This window comes from Ruditapes philippinarum, unplaced genomic scaffold (genome assembly GCF_026571515.1).
Source record: "Ruditapes philippinarum isolate M1 unplaced genomic scaffold, ASM2657151v2 ctg1473_1_1_1_1, whole genome shotgun sequence".
In the NCBI taxonomy this organism is placed as follows: Eukaryota; Metazoa; Mollusca; class Bivalvia; order Venerida; family Veneridae; genus Ruditapes; species Ruditapes philippinarum.
The window spans coordinates 118941-130801 of record NW_026859905.1 but is presented as its reverse complement, the minus strand read 5'-3'; the positions used below and the strand labels follow the sequence as shown (position 1 = coordinate 130801).

Below are 11861 nucleotides of genomic sequence, written 5' to 3'. Positions count from 1 at the left end.
ATAAAATGCTAAAATCTTGTCCTTTTACCCAACGGAATGAACTTTAACAGGTCTAATTCATCTTTTCACATCGAATCAAGTACGATAATCAAGGAAAAATGTAAAATTCGGCGAAAAAAACGATATTTGTCTATTTTGGGATCATGATTTCTGCAAGCGTCTAGAGGTATTGCTCCAATCCTGTATTGAGCTAAATCCAATTCTTTCCGTTCAAAGGCAGGTAATATTCCAATCTCCTACGCAGTGATCTCCCCTTATCAGTACAGCGTGAGGAGTTGGGTAATTATGGAGGGCGATCGTTGCCAAAATTCCAGACATGTAATGTGTTCCTTTTGAAAATGCGAACATGTATGTCTAGCATTTTTGATTGCATTCGTGCACAGCAAATGATATGCCTCTTAATCCAATCTTTTAATTGAAGGCAACCGCTTTTAAATAACAAGTTTACATGTAAATCTTAACAACTGACCTAACACACATTTACAAGTTCGTATCTACCATTGCATATAATGCATAAGCATGTTTACACACTTGTAGATATATCCCGAAACAACCAATTTTCAATCACAACCTAAATTCAAACACATTCTTAATTCTGTGGCACTGATGTCATGTCTGACTAAATTGCATAAAGTCACATGTTGTATTAACTTCAAAACTTGCAGAAATACCATTCTTGATTAATTTTCAGATGTTATGAGTAAAACAATAAGAAACTGTTTTTTTTAAGTGACGCATTATAAATTGTTCAACTTTAACTATATCAAAATAGTCACTTGTTTAAAATAGTGGTAAAAATTTGTCCAAGCAAGTTATTTTTTTTTATAAAGTATTGGCTAAAAAGTTTTACCATTTACCTCAGTCCTAGGTGTATTTAAAAAATTTATTTATATGATGTACCACTACATATTCATCAGACTTTACATGGGGGTCCTTATTAATAAAATCTTATATTGTTATCAAATTTTTTCATGTGATGATTGTAGAATAATTGTTTTGTAGGCGATACCAACTGGCAGATCTAGACAAGTTTCCGTATTTGCTAGTATTATAAAGTGGGGAAGGTAAAATGGCTGTAAAGATTGGATGCATAAATTTATCATTTTGCACCCCAAATAGCGTACTAAGAAGTGACACCTTTAACTGCCTTTTTATACACATTAACAGTAGTCATACCAATGCATTGTACTTAACATATGTTATGACATTTAGTGTAAGTTTTTTAAAATCTTGGAAAAAAAACTGTTGAAAATCGTTGAATAGACTGTTGTGAAATTTTCTACAATTTTAAGTGGCCCTGATTTATCTTGAACAAATTTTCCATAGTGATAACCTTGCTGTTTGAATTTAGGTTAAATATTTCTGAGAGTGACCCGAGTGGGTCATATCGTTTTTATTGAATTTCTAAGAAAGATCAAGACTTGTTGAAAATGTACCAACCTTAAAATGAATAAGTGTTGATAGATGCATTAATAGCTAAAATAAATTAAGAGTATAATTTCCCCTTCCATTTATTATTGGCTAAAAATGGCTTAACTGATTGAATATTGGTTGTTCCGGGATATATATGTACCTGAAAAACACAAATGAAATGTAAAACTCGAATGCAGAAAATATAATTTAATAAAACGTGTTTCCAGTCGTAGAACTACAACAGTACATTTACACAGTTACATGTTTAAAATGACAAAAGTAGATTCACAAAGTTAAACGATTGTAAGTCATGCATGACGCCCCGCCCCTCTCTGAGTACTTACGATCTTCTATCACGGAAATGTACGGACAGGTATAATACCCGTCGCCTCTCTCCTATTTCTCAATAAAGTGAAGGAAAACACGGCGTCCATTCTAACTTTTTTTTATTTCTATAAAAAGTCCAATATAATTTGTATCAATTGAAAGATTACTCCATAAGCTTTCTATGAGTGCCTCGGAAATAAAAATGAATTAAATAGATGTATTGATTTTTTTTTAGTCTGAAAATAACACTCTCGAATTGGTAAGAAAAACACGGCGTTCCCTCCAAACTTTTTTTTATTTCGTAATATATTTTGATAATTTTGGATTGAAATAAAAGTGTGATTAATACGATTTATGATATATAATTATATAATGCCTCAAAATAAAAAGGAATTAAATCAAAATGAATTAACTTTTCGTTAAAAAGTTTATCATGTTACTTTCTGTAAAATAGAGAAAATAAGAATCCCTAAAGAACGCTCAAAACGACAAAATTGAGAATGTTGCAGGCCGGTTTGATTGAGCCTGCTCATGGACGGTAATGGAAAGAGCAAGTTATCGTCCACGCCCCCTAGCACCGGCTTAAGCAAAATTCAACATGAACTGGAACAATTTTGAATTTTGAAACATCCGCAGATGTGTTAATATGGTGATTATCATGGAACCTTCAATGTGACACGTAAGTGCCATACCATGAAAAACGGCATATGATCCCCAAGTAAAAAAAAACAAAACACACTCTGAAATTCAGTAAGAGAAACATGGCGCCCCCTACTTACTTTTTTTATTTCTTGGTCAATTTTGATAATTTTAGAATATGATAAACAAGATCATCAAGGAAAGGCGGCGTTGATAATTTTAGACTCAAGTAAAAAATTCTGGAAACAAAGTGATCCCTCGGAAGCATTAATCACAACAAAATTACATAAGAATTGCAGACTCGGTTTGATTGAGTCTGTACATGAGAGATAATGAATAAGTGCAACATCCCTCACGCCCCCTAGCACCGGATTGAGCGGTACTCAATTCTCAACACTTAATAGTGCTTAAGAATCCTTAATGAACTTTCTAGTGATGCCTTAAAAATGAAAATTAATTACGTAGAAGTATTAAAAATTTTGTTTCTAACTTATCGTTGTTTTTTTTTCTCTTAAATCCACACTCATATATTCGGAAAAAAATAACGTCGCTTCCTTTAGATACTTTATTCAAAAAGGAAAATAAATATTGAATGAAGTTAAGACCATAAGTTTTGAACAAGTATATTAAAAATCTGGAAACAAGGTGATCCCTCGGAAGCATTAATCACAACAAAATTACATAAGAATTGCAGATTCGGTTTGATTGAGTCTGCACATGAGGGATAATGAACAAGTGCAACATGCCTCACGCCCTCTAGCACCGGCTTGAACGGTACTCAATTCTCAACACTTAATAGCGCTGGCATCAATGATCCCGAAAGACCAGAAAAATATAACAACACTGAAGTGAAGTACGGGGCAACTTTTTACAGCTGCCTCACGGCACTTGAAACCTGCTGTTGTGAAGTATAAAAATCTGGAAACAAAGTGATCCCTCGGAAGCAATCACTACAAAATTACATAAGAATTGCAGACTCGGTTTGATTGAGTCTGTACATGAGGGATAATGAACAAGTGCAAAAAGTTTTTATTCATACTGAAAATACCTTATTAAAGATTGTACATATGTGCTACGGATAAGTATTTTTAGCTCGACTTTTCTATGAAAAGGGGAGCTATCCTACTCGCCCCGGCGTCGGCGTCGGCGTCGGCGTTAGCGTTGGCGTCACACCTTGGTTAAGTTTTTCGTACCACCCCACTTTATTTCAGAAGTATTACAAGTATGGCTTTGAAACTTACCATACTTGTTCACCATCATAACCTCCATCTACAGACAAGAGTACATAACTCTGTCAAGGTTTTTTGACAGAATTATGGCCCTTTTTTGACTTAGAAAGTGTATTGAGCTTGGTTAAGTTTTTTGTACCACCTCACTTTATTTCAAAACCATTGGAGGTATTGCTTTGAAACTGACCATACTTGTTTACCATCACGACCTTCATCAACAGACAAGAGGACATAACTCTGTCAAGGTTTTTGACAGAATTATGCCCCTTTTTGACTTAGAAAATACATTGAATATGGGTAAAATCCACTTATTGCCTTAACCCTTTGAGATATTGCTTTGAAACTTTTAATGCTATTTCACATCATTACCCCCATCTGTACGCAAGAGAAGGTAACTCTGTCAAGGATTTGTTTTAAAAATTAAGGCCTTTTATCGACTTAGAATCTTGGTTAAGTTTTTAGTACCAGTCCACTTTTTGACTGAACTGTTTGAGATATTAATTTGAAAGTTGGAATACTTGTTTACAATCATGATTCCCAAACATGTCCAGGAGAAGGTAATTCTGTCAAAGATTTTATTTGAATTATGGCCCTTAACTGTCAATGTTTTGTATTATAGGCAAGCACTAAAAAACTTAAAAAATCTAAAAAAATTCATTCCTATCCACTTGTTCACTTTACCATAAATTATGTCATATAAACATTGCTGTAATATTCAAGGGTATCAAACAACTAGTTCACTTTAAAAATACAGAGATTCTTGTATTGCCTTTTACTGCAAAAACTTTTTTTATTGGCAAGCAATAAAAAAGTCGAGCGCGCTGTCTTACGGACAGCTCTTGTCTTGATTTCGGAAAGGAAATCTCGGTGGCCGCTTTAAAATATACTTGCATAGTTTTTGTTGAAAATGAAATTTGTGCCAATACATTTTTCAATGATACCAATAAGAATATTGGGTGGTTTTTTACATAATTAATAAAATTACTCCCTTGAAGTTGGTCATTGTTTCCCCTAAAACTTTCCCAATCGCCGATGTTTCTCAGGAATATCTGATAAACAAGATCAACAAGGAAAGGCGGCGCTCAATAAACGCAACCCCACATGACCCAGCAACAAGAACAAGTGGCAAGAAGCCAAGGCGGACCCAAAACAAAACACAGGACAGGGCACTAGGCAGAGCACGGACAGGCTAATCACTAAAATGATAAATAATTTTGTAAAGAACACGATGTTAAAAATAAGGTAATGCATAAGTTATCTTCATCATAAATGGTAAAATCAGCAGTTTTCAAGTGATGTTGCTACTGACAAAACTTTTGTAACAAATGTAACATATATATTTTATGAAAAATGCCGTATGTTGTCCTTCAGTTTTATTTAAAAATATGGGAGAGGCGCCGTTTTATACCTGTCCGCAATAGAAGTTCGTAAATACTCCGAGAGGGGCGGGGCGTTATGCTTGACTTAAAATCGTTTAACTTTGTGAATCTACTTTTGTCATTTTAAACATGTTACTGTGTTAACGTACTCTTGTAGTTCTACAACTGGTAACACGTTTTCTTAAACTCTATTTTCCGTATTCGAGTTTTACGTTTCATTTGTATATTTCAGATCTATAAGTGTGCAAACATGCATATGTATTGCATGCAATGGAAGATACGAACTTGTAAATTTGTTGTCGTTTTAGATGTTAGGTCAGTTGTTACGATATATATGTAAACTTGTTATATAAAGGCGGTAACCTTCAAATAAAAGATTGAATTAAGAGGTTTACAATAAAAATGGTAGGCATACAAGTTCGCATTTTCAAAAGTCATTTTAAAAAGGAACACTTTACATGTCTGGAATTTTGGCAACGAACGCCCTCCATAGGTAATATTCAATCAATCGGAACACATCGGGCGACTCAAGAACTTGACGGAGATTGCCGAGTTGTTACGATAGATATTCAATCTCTTACAGGACAAGTAGAGATTTTGATGCTAAAGCATCAAGTCGCCGGATAGAAAAATGATTGTATTATCATAACTACAAGAAATTTTAAGTTTAATGGTTCAAGTATAAAAATAAGAGGAACAATGAGTTGAGTAATGTTTGCCACTGAGGCTTGTAAGGCAAGTGCTATGCTGGTCATTCTTCTTGTAATTGTACTATATACATATACTGTTGTACCATACATTGAAATCCGTATAGGTTACTAGTTCAGATTCAGATAATTACCGACAAATAATTACCGATCATCGAATATTTGCAAAGTGACTATGAAAATATAAATGTTTAATTTCATGAAGCAATATAATTTTACTGTAAAATTGTTGTACCTCATTATTATGTGCTATAGAAAAAATATATAATTTAGTTGAAATCAATACATGTATTCCCATCGTTACATAATTATGATATATAAAATTAACGTTTTATTGCCTTTCAGTGCGATAAACTATCAACACAAAGATAGTTTGTTATTTTTTTCCATGTACATGTATCCTAATACGATTCCGGACCCCTAACGGCATACCGTTTTGGAAACCTGCGTGTCGGAAACCGACGGAATATACCAAAATCATCGTTTACCATTATAATTATATTTCAATATTGTGCCTCTTAAGCATAACATTATTTTGGGATGTTCAACCTAAACTAAACTGTTGAACTTTCTTGTCGAAAGTTTGACAGAAAGGGCCAAGTTTTACTCTTTACCAAAAAGAAAGGATCGAAAAGGTTTTGAAAATTTATTTTTAATGTGTAAAATATGAGTAAACAGGTGTTTCTAATGATATAAAAGTATGAAACTGATAAATGAAAAATAACTTATGTATAATTATCTGTACAAAATTACAATGATATGCATCTTATCAGTTACCACCATTAACAAGTTACCTGTCTTATCAGCAATCTGTTACTATTAATAGATTTTATAACGCTAAACATGTAGTCACGTGATTCTTACGAAAGACCAGGGAGAATTTGTTTATAATTAGATAAAATAATGTAATATAACACAGACACTTGGGGTTTGGAGCTCAAAACGCCTTTAAAATCCAAATAAAATGCATATTTGTCAATCCCAGCACATGTACTGATCATATATATCAAAAAAACTTAATATAAGCCGTTTTGAAAAAAATTCATATTTCAACATCTACATGTATAATAATACATTATTATAGATGTTGAAATATGAAATTTTTTCAAAACGGCTTATATTAAGTTTTTTTGATATATATGATCAGTACAAGTGCTGGGATTGACAAATATACATTTTATTTGGATTTTAAAGGCGTTTTGAGCTCCAAACCCCAAGTATCTGTGTAATATAATAGTTCTCATAATTAAAATATAAACAACCAAATTATTCTTAAGTGTCATTTTAAATATCATTCATGAATTATATATTATAAAATAGCAATGCTTGACACATAGAAAAAAGTAGAAGTTACCCTAATAATAAATGACTGATCCCTGGGGATACGTTATTGATTTATTTTATGAAAATTGTTATGTTGCTTTTTTAGATGTCAATATATATGTGCATATTTCATTTCATTGAGCAAAGTTATCATATGTTTACTTTTTTGAGATGACTGAAAAATAATTGTTGTCTTTAATTGTTCAATGATTGATATGCTTTTATTTTCAGATTTTAAGGGCTTCTCCTACCATAGGTATAATATTAAACTATTACAAATATAGTCGCCGGTTTCTACCGGCGACTAATTAAACAAGCTGTTAAACTGAGCCTGAAAATAATATCACAATGCACATGCTTTTTACATAAAGTTATAAAATACAAATATACCAACATATTTGTTTACTTGATTTTTACGAATCAAAATAAAACTAATTAATACAACATGACATTAACTGCTAATAATAACAGCTCCTTCCATAGGCCAAAATAAAAAGCATTCCATAAGAGACGACGCCGCTCACCGGCGTCGCCAATGACCGAAGCGTTTAACCGGTCGTAGGACAGGACGGACTGTGGGACACGGCGGACCGTATGTTTGGACGGCACCGTATTTTGGGACAAGGCGGACCGTGACTCGAGACGATGCAAACCATGAATATTTCCAAATTAAATATTGCTATTTAATTTTCTATATATATTTTGGCATCGCAATCATCCTAAACATGTCGTTTTTATAAGCATTTTCATATTGAACAGATTTGTATAATTAAAAAATTTAAACATTGATGTTATACTATAGTTAGATCTACATATGTATGTATTAATCATGTGCACACGACATAAGGCGGATTGTGGATTAATCTAACTTTATATTTATCATTATAGATATTGACCCATACAATTATAAGGATAAATAGGTGGTACATGTAAGCTAATGGGAACGGTTTGAGAAAATCTCATATATAAAACATATTTTCCCTTTGCGCTATAAATGTTTATATAGACTTGAATTGTCTTAATTGTACTATTTTTTATATATACCATTCATAACATTTTAGCTGTATAGAGGAATATAGATTATTTATATTACAATATGAAAACGAAGAAATAATTAATATACAATGTATACATGTATACTAATTCATTAAACAGACATCATCTTAATTGTGGATTATTGAGCACAAAAACCAATTCTTATATAAACTAACTCAATCATTTTTTTATGCGTTTATTTAACCCTTTAGCTCATATATACGCGAAACAACGCACTTTCGACCCCCTTTTATTTAGGCCTGAAATAGTGCAAAAATGTCCTATTTGGGCCCCAAACACATGTTTTGGTTTGTGTAATGTTGCTAAAAAAAAGTTAGCACTTTTTCGGCGCCGCCTTCCATCCAAAAGACACATCAGGGGATTGCCAGAAGGGGGATGTGCCCCCTTAATTCTGTTTGGGGGTTTGAAGGGGGCGGAGTCCCCCTCATCGCTAAGAAAATTTTGGACTTGTGAGAGGCTTAAAATGACCCCAGGTCGATTATAAGGTAACGTGTAACCAACGCTGAAAAGCCTTTAACTCTATCTCAATCCCTTGAGAAGTTGCAGCACTTTGAAATAAATTTTGATGGAAAAAATCGAGGCAAAATAGTGATTTTTGGCAATTTTGAGATGTCCCCTCGTTGCCATGGTAACAGGAAATTTAAGACTGAGCATGTCGTTACAAAGGCAATGGTCCAGTCAACATTTGTGCCAAGTTTGATTACTATTGAAGCATTTTTCATAGTTTCATAGCAGTTTGAACTTATAAGAGGAGGCTTTTCAGTGAAAATGGCCATTTTTCACAATATGCTCATGGGGGAAAGGGTTAAGGTCGCCACCGGAAAGCCCATATGGGCGACCGTACACTCGAGTCGGGCCATCCTAGAGCGTCCCGCCGAGATTTTTTCGTCGATTTTTCCCAGCTTTATTGGTGGAGGAAGACCCCATGTGCCCCTCCAGGCATTATTTCAGGCCCGAGCGGGCACCTGGGTAGAACCACCGACCTTCCGTAAGCCAGCTGGATGGTTCAGTCAACACTAAGGATTTTGAAATGATAATTGCTTATGTATTTATTACATATATTATTTTTTTGTTTTACAATTGTATAAATTATTTTATTATTTTAAGTAAGAGTCTAAGTCAACAATTTAACAGTCAGGGTTTAAAATCGGCTATGCGTTTATTTTATCTTGATATACATTGTAATGGCAATTTTGTTCTTAGTTGTATTATTCTTTTATTCTATCGAATGTATGTATGATACATACATACATTACCATTCAGCAACATTTTATTAATGAAAAACATATATTGCATGTTCGATTTGTCACACAAGGAATAAACGAAAGTTTGCAGCATTACAAGAGCTCTTTATCATCATTCGTTCTATTACAATACAATATGATACCGACTTGTACAGAGATATATATAGTCGATCCGCCGCCATCAACAACATATGGAACACGTATTTGCCTACTTCGTGAATGAGTAAAAACTGCTGCGTTAACGACAATACGCTTGTGACGTCGTTATCGTCAATTTTTAATTATTAAGTTACATATATATCGTGCGCCGTATTGCTTTACATGTGCATTCAAATAACAGCATAACTTTTCTATTTGCAAATATTTCATGTTGGTATTTTTGTATCATTTAGGGGATAGATTCCAATTTATGTTCCGTGTAATTTTATGTAAATGCTTTTAACAGGCAAAGAATAATCTACAAAGTCCGGTTAATTTTTTATCATCCCTCGTATACTCTCTAGTCACTACAATAAAACTTATATACAAGTATATTCAATAGTGTTATGGTTATAACTGACCATCGGTCATTCAGATAAGAGTACATATATGTTCGTCATTACATGTTCGTGTATCTGTAAATAAATAAGTTTTCTTTTCTGTGTGCTTTTTGACGAGGTCAGGAAAGCTAGGTTTTCTCTTCTCAGGCGACTCTCTCATTTGTTTAAAACAGGCCACTGACTTAACATGCTAATGTAGGCCTAATAATCATTCATAGTATGTACATGTTGTATACAAATTTGTTTAGAAATACTGTATACGTATTATGTTTTAGTTGATATTTCAATACAATCGTTTATTACTTTTGTTCATATAAAATCATATATGTGTTTTATGTAATAGTAGTTTTAAGTCCGCTAGAAAAGCAACAACACATAAATAGGCGTATGTGGGGTGTTACTTAACAACATACTGTTTTTGTTTATACTGTTGCTCACTACATAAGTACTTATACATGTAAATCATGCCTGTTCATAATTAAGTTACATGCTATGACAGACCTGCTTATAATAATGACATTATAAATGATTATGAAAAAAGTGTGCGATTTGTCCGTACGTTTTTGAAGCAGACACATTCATTGGTGTGAACGGGGCCTCGTATAAGGTTCGAAATCAGATCACGTGCAAATCTACGAATGTTGTGTATGCAGTTTATTGTAAGCGTTGCGAACGTTATATTTATGTTGGAGAAACAGGGGATACGTTGTACCAAAGACACCTTTTTAATTTATCCAGAATACGAACCAAATACAACGATCCGTTAGCGGCGCATTTTTATACGAACGACCACACAGTAAATGATTTTTCAATAATGGGGCTTGAAAAGCTATACGGGAATGAACAATACAAAAAAACAATAGAAAATTTGTGGAAAAATGAATTAAGAACCTATAGACCGTATGGAGTTAATACAAAAGAATAACGCGGCAGACGGCAACCAACGCCACGGCGGGCGTCGTTCATTGACGTTACGTCACTTCCATTGTTTTGTTTGATATATTTGTATGTGAAATAAATGCTGCTGAAGAAGGCCGCATGGCCGAAAGCTACGGCAAATTTAAATTAGCGTTTTTGCTTATATATATATATATATATATATATATATTGTAATAGTCACCGTATTATTTTGTATAATATCTCTTGTTTTTAACCTTATTTATTAGTGTTAAGAAATTATTGTACATGATGTAATTTTGTATATATTGTATATATTGTATGTTCTGCTCTTCATAATTGGAGGAAATAAAGAATCTTTCTATCTATCATTTTATGTTATGTTTCACAATATCAGGTGTGAATAACAAGTATTTTCTGTATCATATTGTTACTGACCTACAATTAAGTAAAGAATGCCGATATAGTCAATTTTGTCAGAATTTTTTTGGTACTTTAGACACTAAGCCTAAACTTACTACATATACAGTTCTAAAAAGATGTTTGGATATTGAAAAATATTTGTTATGTGTTAAGGTGAATAAGCATAGAAAAGCATTAACTAGACTGCAGTGCTCTGCTCATAAACTTAAATAGAGGGTCGTTATCGAAACATTGATAGGGTGGAAAGGAAATATATCTTTTGTAATATGAATGTCATAGAAGACGAGTATCATTTTGTACTTGGCTGTCCGCTGTATCGTACTATAAGAAATCAATGTCTCCCAAAATATTATTGCCATTGGTCAACTATTCAGAAATTTCAAGCACTGTTAACTTGCAGCCAATCTTTGCTAAATATGTCTTCCTGGGGTTAGTATCTCGAAGCTATCGTTATATTTGCGTTTACGAACGTGCTAACGATTGACGGAGGGTTGGTTAAAGAGAGACTAGCGCGGGTATCTCGAAAGCAGTAGTAAAGCAATCGTTCGTTGCTTACTCGTTAGTTATTAACGATTGCGTTGTGTTATCATTTGAATACATGTACCGCGAAAATTGTGTACAGCTCTTGTTTATATTCACCGAATCATTATTTTGCGTAGACAAAGGTGAATATAAAGTTACGATC

At 33.3% G+C, this 11861-nt stretch overlaps 1 protein-coding gene across 1 annotated transcript in view; it reads right to left on the bottom strand.

Annotated features, from left to right (window-relative positions):
* Window positions 1-11861, bottom strand: part of LOC132758256 (tRNA (uracil-5-)-methyltransferase homolog A-like) — a 193563-nt gene that overhangs the window by 139298 nt on the left and 42404 nt on the right. The window lies entirely within an intron of this gene.